We start from the raw sequence: 12,417 nt of genomic DNA, 5'->3' as shown, positions 1-12,417 counted from the left end.
TATTTTGGGGTATATGAGACCTTTCTTTTTTTCCCCCCCATACTTTTCTTTATTCACTATTTCTTACAGTAATGTAACATGCCACAATGTTTTTAGTCAATCTTCAGTTAATAAATATCTACTGTTTCTAGTTCTTTTGTACAAGAACTTCTGTTAAACATATTTTGGTGTATAAATGACTTTTATTTCTATTTTTATCCTACTAGAAACATGTAAAAATCAAATCTTAAACTTGTAATGATTTAGTAGTCTTTTTTTTTTAATTTTATAATTATAAATTTTTTTTACAGTACATAGGCATGAGTAATTTTTTTAAAATAACATTATCCCTTGTATTCATTTTTCCAAATTTTCCCCTTCCTCCCTCTTCTCCCTCCCCCTGAAGGCAGGTAATCCCATACATTTTACATGTGTTACAATATAACCTAGATACAATATATGTGTGTAAATACCATTTTCTTGTTGCACATTAATTATTAGCTTCCGAAGGTATAAGTAACCTGGGTAGATAGACAGTAGTGCTAACAGTTTATATTCACTTCCCAGTGTTCCTTCTCTGGGTATAGTTATTTCTGTCCATCATTGATCAACTGGAAGTGAGTTGGATCTTCTTTATGTTGAAGATATCCACTTCCATCAGAATACATCTTCATACAGCATTGAAGTGTGCAGTGATCTTCTGGTTCTATTCATTTCACTCAGCATCAGTTGATGTAAGTCTCTCCAAGCCTCTCTGTATTCCTCCTGCTGGTCATATTCCATATTCCATATTCCATATTCCATATTCCATAACCTTCATATACCATAATTTGCCCAACCATTCTCCAATTGATGGACATCCATACAACTTCCAGTTTCTAGCTACAACAAAAAGAGCTGCCACAAACATTTTGGCACATACAGGTCCCTTTCCCATCTTTAGTATTTCTTTGGGATATAAGCCCAATAGCAGCAATGCTGGGTCAAAGGGTATGCACAGTTTGATAACTTTTTTGGGCATAGTTCCAAATTGCTCTCCAGAGTGGCTGGATTCTTTCACAACTCCACCAACAATGCATCAGTGTCCCAGTTTTCCCACATCCCCTCCAACATTCATCGTTATTTGTTCCTGTTATCTTAGCCAATCTGACAGGTGTGTAGTGGTATCTGAGAGTTGTCTTAATTTGCATTTCTCTGATCAGTAGTGATTTGGAAATATGAGACCTTTCTAAGCTTTAACCTTCTGGGCTATATGCCTACCATTGGGAGCATAGGGTCAAAAGAATGGAAATTTTTAAGTCATTTTGAAAAATTAATAATAGCTTTTTTATTTTCAAAATACATGCAAAGATAGTTTTCAACATTCAACTTTGCAAAACTTTTGTGTTCCAAATTGTTCTCCTTACCTTCTTCTTACCTCCCTCCCCTAAGCAGATAGTAATCCAATTTAAGCTAAACATGTGTGTTTCTTCTAAACATATTTCCACATTTATTATGCTGCACAAGAAAAATCAGATCAAAAAGGAAAAATATGAGAAAGAAAAAAGCAAACAACAAAAAAAGTGAAAATACTATGTGATCCACATTCAGTTCCTATAGTCTTATTTCTAGATGCATTATAACTCTATCACAAGTCTAATGGAAATGACCTGAATCAGTTCATTGTCAAAAAGAAACAAGTACATCAGAATTGAGCACTACATAATCTTGTTACTCTGTACAATGTTCTCTTGGTTCTACTCATTTCACTTGTTAGTCCATGTAAGTCTCTCTAGGTCTTTCCGAAATCACCTTGCTGATTATTTCTTAAAATATTCCATTATATTCATATACCATAACTTATTCCGCCATTCCCCAATTGATGGGCATTCACTCACTTTCCATTAAGTCACTTTTAAAAACAAAATTGCCAAATGTTTTTCCAGAATGGTTAAACTAATTTCTGGCTCTACCAATAGGAAAAATACTTTTTACAAATATAAATTGGCAATATGGCACTTCTGAGAAAGGGGTTTTGGAGAGAAAGGAGGAGAGCTTGGACTAGAACTATAATGGCTTTCATATTAAAAGAAACAAAATGATTTGGCAGCTGACTGTGTGGAGTGAAGGATTATTTTGAGAATTGCTTGTGTTGGAAGATAACATTGTTCTTGCAATTCTTGCATGCAAGTCTTGTGGGGAAAGATGAGTAGCTTACCACATGCCATTTTAGCATATGCTATGTTGGAGAGTTAAGAGATATGAACTGAGGAGGTGAGGTTAGGGATAGGTAAGAAGCTTTTGTAGGATAAGTCTATAGTGTTTTGTGTATATCTCTTATTCATTTATTTCAATATCCCTTGATAAGATTTCTTTTTTTTTTTTTTTTAAACTTTTAACAGATATGTCATAGAGGGGTATAGTTTTTTTCAAGAGGAAAAAAGATAGGAAATTTAAAAAAAAGTTTCTCTTCCAATTTGTGCCTGCCCTTGATCCTGGCTGTATGTATTTCCAAGAGCAACAAGCAAATGGTGAGGAGCATGTGTGGGGGGGTTCCCCTTCAGTCTAACCATCAAGGCAGCCAAGTTAAGATGCTTTTAGGTTGGAATTAAAGAATCCTGTCAATAATAGAACTATAAGTGAAGAAAAGCCATAGGGGCAGACTCTACAACTTGAGCCCTCAAAGGCCAGGATGTTGACCATACAAGAGGTTTATTCTTATTTTGGTTACTTTTGGCAGAAAAAGCTACAATTGCTTCTTCTGAGGAAAATTTGAATCCAAACACATGATCTGTGTTCTTTAAATTCCTGGATATTCCTTATTGCCTACATACAACAGAGAGGTTTAAATTTAAGCATCTAAACTGTATCTCTAAACTCCTTAGTTAAGTTGTAGCTGGATAAGGGACTGGATAAAATATTGGTGGCAAGCTCGCAAGATAGGTATTTTAATTATAATAAGGTATTCCAGTTTTCTACCATTTCCCATTATCCTTTTTGAAATGACAATATCAATGTCAGTGATTTCTCTAAACAGGAAATTCTATATCTTTATCAGAACAAATAAAGGGAAACCTATAGAAAAAGTGATGCTTATTTCTGTATGAGTTTAAAGTCAGTATTAGGCTAGTTAGCATTCACTTCTCTAACTTATGTTCCTTTCACTTTTGTTTCTGCTTCCTAATATAAAGTACTGTCCCTTTGAAATACTGCCTTTTTTGTAGGGAGTAATTTACTGCTAAAAGAGACAGAAAAAAGTACTTTTGCATAAAGAAAAAAATTTTATCAACTGTTGAAGAATAAAGACCATTTCTGTAAAAGAGGAATATTTGGATATATGGATACACACATATTTATAGATAAAGATATCTGCTATGATAAATGGTATTTCCCAAAAGTTGGAGGTCTTTATAGAATTGATCTCTTTGGTATCACTAATGGAAACACAGAAATATTTTTCTGTGATGTTGAATGATTTTCATTGTATTCAAATGGATATCATTGTCATGTTTGAGATTATACCATCTTGTTACTTTTCTCAATATTTTATGACAATGAGGGCTACAGCAATTTCTTCTTCAAAGGATTCTTGCCCATTGTAGTATATGTAATGATCACCTCAATTAAACTCACCAATTCCTGTCTAAGTTCACTGACATCCAAGATATCAATGTTTAATCTTTTCGTCTCATGATTGACCGCACCAAGTTTACCTTTATTTATAAATCTTACATTCCATGTTCTTATGCATTATTCATCTTTGCAACATTGGAATTTTCCTTTCATCATGGACACATCTGCAACTGATCTTCCTTTCTGCTTCATTAGTACTGGGGCTACTTGTAGTTGTCCTCCACTCTTCCTCAGTAGCTTATTGGACACCTTCAGACCCGAGGGGCTCATCTTCCAATGTAATTTCTTTTATCATTTTCATACTATCCATGATGTTTTCCTGGTAAACATACTGGAGTGGTTTTTCATTTCTTTATCTAGTAGAATTCTGCCATAATAAATTGTTATTCTGGCAAGAAGATTAAATATATAAATGCAGAAGAAGAGAATGAGTCCAAAACATCTTTAAACAATATCCCAGAGAAAAACATGGATTGGGTACAAACTCAACTTATATTCCTGGAAGAGATGGAGCAAGAATTAAAAAAAACCCAAAACATTTTTCTAGTGAGATTAGAGAGTTTGAGGAAATAATTGGAAAAGAAATGAAAACTTTGGAAGCAAGAATTGGAAAGGGAATTAATAGCTTGGTATAAGAAGAAGAAGCAGCAGACTTTCTAAGCATTAGAATGGTCAAGTAAAAGCCAATGGCTTCACAAGATAACAAGAAATGTTAAAATCAAAAGGCTGAAAATAATAGAAAGACATATAATATTATCTCATAGCAAAACATTCCAAGAAACTAGAAAAACAGATTGAGGAGAAAAAATTAAGAATTGTTGGATTATCTAAATACCATGACCAAAAAAAAAAAAAAAAAAAAAGCTTAGGTATATAATTTTTCAAGAAATATTAAATTTGCCCACATCTCAGCACCAGAGGGCCCATAATAGTTAGCCCTTGAAAGAAATCCCTAAATGAAACTCCCAGGAATATTGTAGTCAAAATTTAGCACTTCCAGGTCAAAGAAAAAAAAAAATCCTACGAGAAGCCAGAAAGAAATAAGTACTGAAAACCATAGTCAGGATCACACACAATTTAGTAGCTACTACTATTAAAGTGTAGAGTTCTTGGAACATGACATTCCAGAGGGCAAACAATATATTGACCGAGAAAACTGAATATAATGCTGCAGGAGAAAAATTGGATCTTTAATCAAATGGAAGACTTCCAAACACTCCTGATTAAAAGAGAAGAGCTGCAGAAAAACTTTGAAGTTTTATATAGGAATGATGAGCAAAAGGTGAACATGAATGAAGAATGATGAGACTAAAAGATAAACTGTTTACATTCCAATATGGGAAAATGATACATGTGGCTTCTCTGAACCCTATTATCATCAGGCTTTATAGGAAGCCAATTAAACAAGGCTTGGGAGTAGTTCTGTTATTTTTTGAAGAACTTAAAAGAATGAAAAGAGGAAACACTGGGTAGAGGGGGAGGGAAAATTATATTACATAGACTACAGGAAAAGACATCTATATTAAAAGGAGAAGGAAGTTGTAGAGAATGACTTCTACTTGAACTTCATTCTTATCTGAACAGGTCAAAAGAAGGAAGAATACAGACACCCCTCCCATATCCACACCCACATCCACATCCACGAGTAGTTGGGTACAAAAATATATTTTACTCAATAGGAAAAGAGAAAGGTGAAGAGGAATTAGAAAGTAGACTAAGTCAAAAGTAAAACAAATACTAAACATGTACAAATGTATTTCTAATTACATTTGAGGGGGCAAAGTTGTTGTTGTTGTTATTGTCGTTTGTCCTTCATTCTCAAAAAGGACCAAGGCATTAGATAAAAATCAGGACAACTAGAGATAAGAATGGAAATTTACCCATAAATTTAGCAATAATAAACAAGTTGTTGTGTACAAATGTGATAGAATGCCAGTGCTGAAACACACACACACCTCTCATCAGGTTAATAACTAATCAAGATTCCAGAGGACAATGATGAAACATGGCACTCACCTAATAGAGAAGTGAAGGACTCAATGAAGAATGAGGAAAAACAAACATTTTTTAAAAATGTGGCTAATGTATAATTTTTTATTGATTGACTATACATTTATGTAATGAGTTTTGTTCCTCTTGTGTTCTCAGTAAGAAGGAAGGGTGAGAAGACAGAAATTAGCTTATTAAAACAAAAAAAAATTAAGGAAACTATCTAGAGAAATAAGAAAACTATGTGAATAAATATGGTAGAACATTGTTACAAAATATGAGAACAGATAAAGTTGCACATAGTTTTGGTAGGTAATAAATAATATATAAAATTATGTTGTTCACTCTTTCACATATGCCCTACTCTTTGTGCCTCCATTTGAGGTTCTTGGCAAAGATACTGGAGGGTAGTAGCATTTCCTTCTCCAGTTTATTTTATAGATAAGGAAGCTGATGCAAATAAGATTAAGTGACTTACCCAGGATCAGATAGCTAGTAATTATCTGAGACTGGATTGGGACTCTAGGATTATCTGACTCTGTGCCCAGCACTCTATCCAATGTACTACCTAACTGCCAACACATAACATCTTACGTTTATGAAGTGTTTTACTTACATTCTCTCATTTGAGTCTCATGACAACTCTGTGAAGGAAATACTGCAAGTGTTCCCATCTTGCAGATGAGGAAATTGAGGCTTAGAGATTAAAGGACTAGTTCCTGTTCAAATAGCTAGATCTATTAACCTAACATGAAATTCAGCACTCTAATCACTATTACAGTGCCTCTCAGGATAAGGGGTAAAGATGAAGCTCAGAGAGACTAACTCCAGAAGTACAAGGGACCTTATTGATCATATGCCTCAATCCTCTCATTTCATGAATGTGGAGATTCTGGCATAGAAAAGAGAAGTAACTTATTAAAAGTTCCATAGGTATTACACAGTAAATTATCCTATCTTCAGTTAATCTGGTTCAAAATTCTCCATTGATTTTGCCTCAGGTAACATGTGAAAATAGCTTTTGTATCTAAGAAGCTAGCCAAGAGGACTAGGGAACTGTTTCCTGCTTTTTGATTGATCTGTATGATTTATTTCCACTTTTACTTAAATTTTTTGGAAAACATCTTAGACTATGTCACCTCCATCTTCCTCTTCAAGTACATGCTTTAAAGACATTTCTCTCAAATGTGCTTAGATTTATAATCTTTTCCCCACTATTCCTAAGGATAAGGAGAGTTACCTGGGATTATATTTCTCAGCCATAGCACTCTTCAATAAGTATGAATTCTTCCCATCCTTCTGCCTCTGGAGAGACAGGCTTTGTCCAAGATTTTAGTGTTTACCATTACTGAAAATGAAACTTAAAGATAGCTAGCTATTTTAGTGGTGAGATCACCACTACTAGAATAAACTATTCATAATTTTTGCTAAATTTTTCAGTCTGTGACTCAAAAAAGAAATTCAGAAAGGGCCTGGAGTTAGAAAGGCTCACCTTCCTGGGTTCAAATCCAGTCTCAAACACTTACTAGCTGTGTAACCCTCTAGGTCATTGTTTATATCAGTTTCCTCCTCTATAAAATGAATTGGAGAAGAAAATGGCAAATTACTCCAGGCTCATGCTTTCTCTCCCCACTCCTGGCAACTACAACCTGAAACCTTCTGCTTCTCTCCCCTTCCCCTTCCTCTGTTTCCACTTTCTATGAAGATGTAACCCTGTCTTTGACATGGGAAGTGAGTTTTTCTGCTGCAGGTAAGGCCCTTCAGGGTGGCACATGTCCATATGAGTAGGGCAGGAGTGATAAACAACTTGGACAGAAGCTCAGAGAATGTTAGCTGTCAGAAAACTGCTCACCTGCCTTCCTCTAGTACAGAAGTAGTTGGCTTGGGGAAGCCCTGTAGCTTGCACCCCTTGGATCTGGGTTCTCACTACTTTTGTTGCCACCTTAGATTTACCTGGAGTTAATCTTGTACATCTCTCAGTACAAATCATTTCATCTCATAACGCTTCAGGGTTTTTGTTTTTGTTTTTTTTCTTTTTCTTTTCCTACTAGGTAATGTACTGTGATATAGGGCAAAAACAATTGAATTTGGAACCATTGCACCTTGGTTCAAACCCTACCTTTATCACTTATTATCTGTGTGTCCTTGGGCAAGCCACAATTTCCTTAGGCCCCAGTTTCTTCAACTATAAAATGAGGCTGTTGAATTACAAATTACAATACTGATGGCAATGATGGTCCCTTCCAGCTCTAAATCTATGATCCTATGACCTCTTAGATCCTTTGCAATGCTGAAATTTTGTGATTCTATTAGTGCAGAGAAGCTAGTGGAGATTGATTCTGGATATTTCTCAGGAGAGCATTGTTTGTTCTTTGTTTTCGAAGAGGACTATGATGTCAGGTAGGTAATGTCACAACATGCAAGTGAATTAGATTTAAATGAGGGAGGACTACATATAGATTGTATATACACACATATATATGTATACACATATACACATATCTATACATGCACACATATGTACACATACATACACATAAACACACACATAAATAAATATCCTTTACATATATATATATACACACACACACACACACACACAAACTAGGTAAAGGAGGCCATTCCTTCCCCATCTCATTTCTTAAGTAGCCTTAATCACTGATAGGCCATTGCCTCAGGCAAATGGAGACCAGTTAAAGACTTTAACTTAAAAAGACCTATTGTATCCTGGGGAGGATGGGGAGTCCAGGAGGAGGAATCTTCCTGATCTATAGCTTTGCTTAGTAGATCCATATGGCTTTGGAAGAGAAAATGAGGAGGATAACAGCCAATTCTCAAGAGATTACTTATAACTCTAAAATGGATTGATGTCCTCTAGAAACCCTTGTGACAATAGAGGCCAATCAAATTTGAATTAGAACGTAGCTTGGCATAGTAGATAGAATGCTGCATTTGTGGGGAGGGAGGAAGGGACATCAGGGTTTTTCCTTAATAATTACTGTCTGTCACTTGGTTGTTGCCTTTCATTCTCAAAGAGGACCAAAATGAGTTATAGTGTGTCTGATACTGGCTGATCACACCAATATGAGCTCAGAATGCTCTACCACAGGTTGGAACATTTAGGATGGACCCTCTAACTTTGCACCATTCATGTTTCTTCTGAGCTAATTCAATTCTTTTTTGCTCATAGTGCGCAACACCTTCTCTGATGAAGGTGTGCCATGATGGGCAATATTGTGCTGTGTCTCCCATGTCATACAATCAATTCTAAAGTTCTTGAGAGAGACCTTGAGAATGTCCTGTATCATTTTTTTTTTTTTTTTACCATGTTGTGAGTGCTTGCCCTGTGTGAGTCCATGAATATAGGTTTTTTTGTCAGTATACATTTGGCATTTGAACAATATGGTCAACCCAAGTTCTCTGCAGTAGAGTTGGAATGCTTGGTAATTTAGTTCAAGAAAGGATCTTAGTGTCTGTCATCTTATCCTGTCAGGAAATTTTCAGAATCTTCCTAAGACAATTCAAATGGAAGCGATTCCGTTTCCTGGCATGGAGCTGGTGTATTGTCCCGGCGTCACAAGCGTACAATAACGAAGTCAGCACAAGAGCTCTGTAGACCTTCCGTTTAGTAGCCGGTCTGATTCTGCTCCTCTCCCATAGTTTCCTTAAGTCACTGAGTATTTAATGCGTACTTTGTACCAACCATTGGCCTAAGTGCTAGAAAAAAAGTGGCAAAAAAACTCATCTTGGCTTCAAGGAGACCACATTCTAATGAGGACAGATAACAATGTACATAAAAGATATATAGTGTAAATAGAAGGTAATCTCAGAGGGAAGGAATGAGCAATGGAGGAGAAAATGGTGGGTCAATCCTTCTGAAGGATGCTGGAAAAGTCTCAAACTCATTGTAATGCCTACCTAAAGAGTTGCTATGAGGCTCAAATTAGATATTATTTCCAACACAAATCTCGATCTGCTTTATAAATATGGAATGTTTTATTGATTATTTTGTCATGAAGCTGACTGAACTAGATTGTGGGATTTTGTGAGTATTTGATTCCAGTTTTTTGCCTGGAACTACAATGAAGGGGGGGGCAGGGGAGGAAGGGGAAATGTTAACTTTAGAACCTCAATTTCCTGTTAGATCCCTCCCTTTGCATGATAAGAATACTTGTATGTCCTGGTCACTTCAGAGGATCAGTTCTTTGATTTTCCTCTTCCTGACAGAGGAACTGTATTCCAATCCTGCCTCTTATGTATATTAGATGTGATCTTATGATCTCCCATCACCTCAATTTCCTTATCTTTGCAATTATTGGGAGAGTTGGGCGAGTTGGCTTCTGCTGTCCCTCGCAACTCCAGATTCTCTGACCTTGCTGGGTAGAGATTCTAAGTCCTATCACTGCTCTGATTCATTCTGGAATCATAGACCCGGAAACATGGACAACTGGCTGGAGGCTCAGCCACCATCAGGAAGAAATGCAGGGCAGGAAATCAAGGTTTGTTTTTAAAACTCAAGATATTGTTTCTAATCTCTTTGACTAATAGTTTCAAGCTTTAACTGCAGGAGCCTGGGGCATGAGAAATATGCTGACAAGATTTGTTCCTACTAGCCTGGTTTTAAGCGATAGCACTTGGCAAGGAGAGGTTCATTTCCTCCTCCTCTTCCCTCCTGTCTTCATCTCTGCTGAGCTGAGAAACAACACAACAAAGCACTCACACAAACCTTTTTCCCGGCTCCCTCCCCCAGACCTTGGTATGGTACATTTTGAAGAAAAAAGGAGAACCTCTAGAGGTCAGTGTAGCTTAAACAATGGCTTATCCGAGAACTATACAAGAAAAACTTGCTTACATTTCTGTCATAACTTGTGCCTATTTCATTCTAATGAGAGAGTGTCCTATTACCCCATACTGTGCTCAGCCAAGGAATAATTCCCTTGATGACTGTTCCCCTTTAATATACATTTAAATGTTTGCAATCAAAGGCAATGCTAATTTGGAATTTTGGCCCATTATAGTCAATTTAAGATATTTTTCTTTTCAACTTTGCACTTGGATGGCACAGGTCACCCAGTCCCTTTGTCCTTTCTCAGATGCTCACTTAGTTCCTGACCAGATGGCAGTGACTAGAGATCTATTTTCATTTCTCTTTGCATTAACTCTGCCTGAAAGATATCCCTGGTTTTAGTAATCCATTAAGACTTACTTCTCCCGGACCATACCTGCATCTCACCCTGCAAAAATTGCAGTTTTGTCCATATTTAGGATTCATAATCTTTACATCAGAAAGATACTTGGTTGTGTTAATTTGGAGGGAGTGACAAATATAAGTGTAAATGACACTTGGCCTAGAAAAATTTTTGGTCTGTCATAATGATCTACATGTAATAGGTAACTAAAGGATTTGGGAAAAAAATACAAAGAATTGAAGAATATGTGGGAGAGAGAATCTTGATAATTTGAGTTCAGTGGCATAAAAGGTAAGTACCTTGAAAAAAAAAAAAAACAGTTCTACCATTGTCACTTATCTTCTAATACAATCCCTTTCCCATAGTAGGCACTGACTAAATGTTGAATTGAAAAAGACAAGTTGATGCAGTAGAAAAACATATTATATTTAGACCTTAAAGACTAGGATTTGGATACTGGCTCAGAATTTATTAGCTGTGTGATCTTGGGTAAGGTAGTTCTCCATTCCATTAAAAAAAAATGATGCTGAGTTTAAGGGCTGCTTATTGTTAAGAAAACATTTGATTCAATAAAGCAAAATATCTTTAAATACTCCTCTCCAACAAAGTATCTCCCATGCATATGTTAGAATTATTTAATACTTAGCAATAAAAGTAACCTCTAGAAGAGATTTCCCAATCCCCTCAGCTGCTGGGACCATCTCCTCTAAGGTTGTCTTTCATCTGTTTTGCATTTATTTTTCATGTTCTGGAGTCTCCTCCATAAAACTATAAGTTTCTTGGAGAACAAGGTGTTTTTTTCTCCTTTCCTTTTTATCACTGTCACCTAGCTCTGTCTGGCATATAGTAGGTACTTAATAAATACTTGTTGATTAATTAAACAAGTACAGGGTGAGTGTGAACGGTTATAATACATTACAACGAATTAAACAAGATAAGATTTAAAGGATGTTAAAGAAGCATATGACAGAAAAATGGATGAATTACAATGAGAGTGAAGGAATAACTAGTGGACATCCTTGAATCTCCACTGGTATCTTCAATGTGTCAAAAATGCCAGGAAGGCATTGAGTGGGGTCTGGGGAGAAGGACATGGAAAAGCATCACACAGAATGAAAAGTGGGAGAGAAGAGTCATCCTAACAAGATCATAGAGCCATTAGAGTAATATTTATAGCAAATTCAGAGACATAGCACATCTACTCACAGTTTTGTTATATGTCCTAAAATACATTTGAACATATATAGTACTGATAAACAGCTCACAAGTAAACCATATATTTAATAATTCAAATTGTGTCCAAATAACATTGTCTTCTAGCATCACACTAAGAACCAAATTAGCAAGTTCTAAAATGATAATTTCTTGCCACTAGAGGGCAGATAGATCTGTTGAGTACAAGTGAGTTATAATTTTATAGTAGTGATTGTAAAAAGGAAAGAATTAATGTGAAAATCTATCTCCAAAGTCATATAGAATATCCAGATGTCTGTTTTAATATCATGGTATAGGATACTCAGAAATGTTGAATATATTATGGTCTATCAGTAATCCTTAGGATGAGAGGTTGGTTTTACCTGTCTATTCTCTTTATTTCACAAAGAACAAATATATGGGGAGAAGTGTTCCCTCTAAGTTTTCAGTCTCA

This window comes from Sminthopsis crassicaudata, chromosome 1 (genome assembly GCF_048593235.1).
Source record: "Sminthopsis crassicaudata isolate SCR6 chromosome 1, ASM4859323v1, whole genome shotgun sequence".
In the NCBI taxonomy this organism is placed as follows: domain Eukaryota; kingdom Metazoa; phylum Chordata; class Mammalia; order Dasyuromorphia; family Dasyuridae; genus Sminthopsis; species Sminthopsis crassicaudata.
This window is presented reverse-complemented; position numbering follows the sequence as displayed.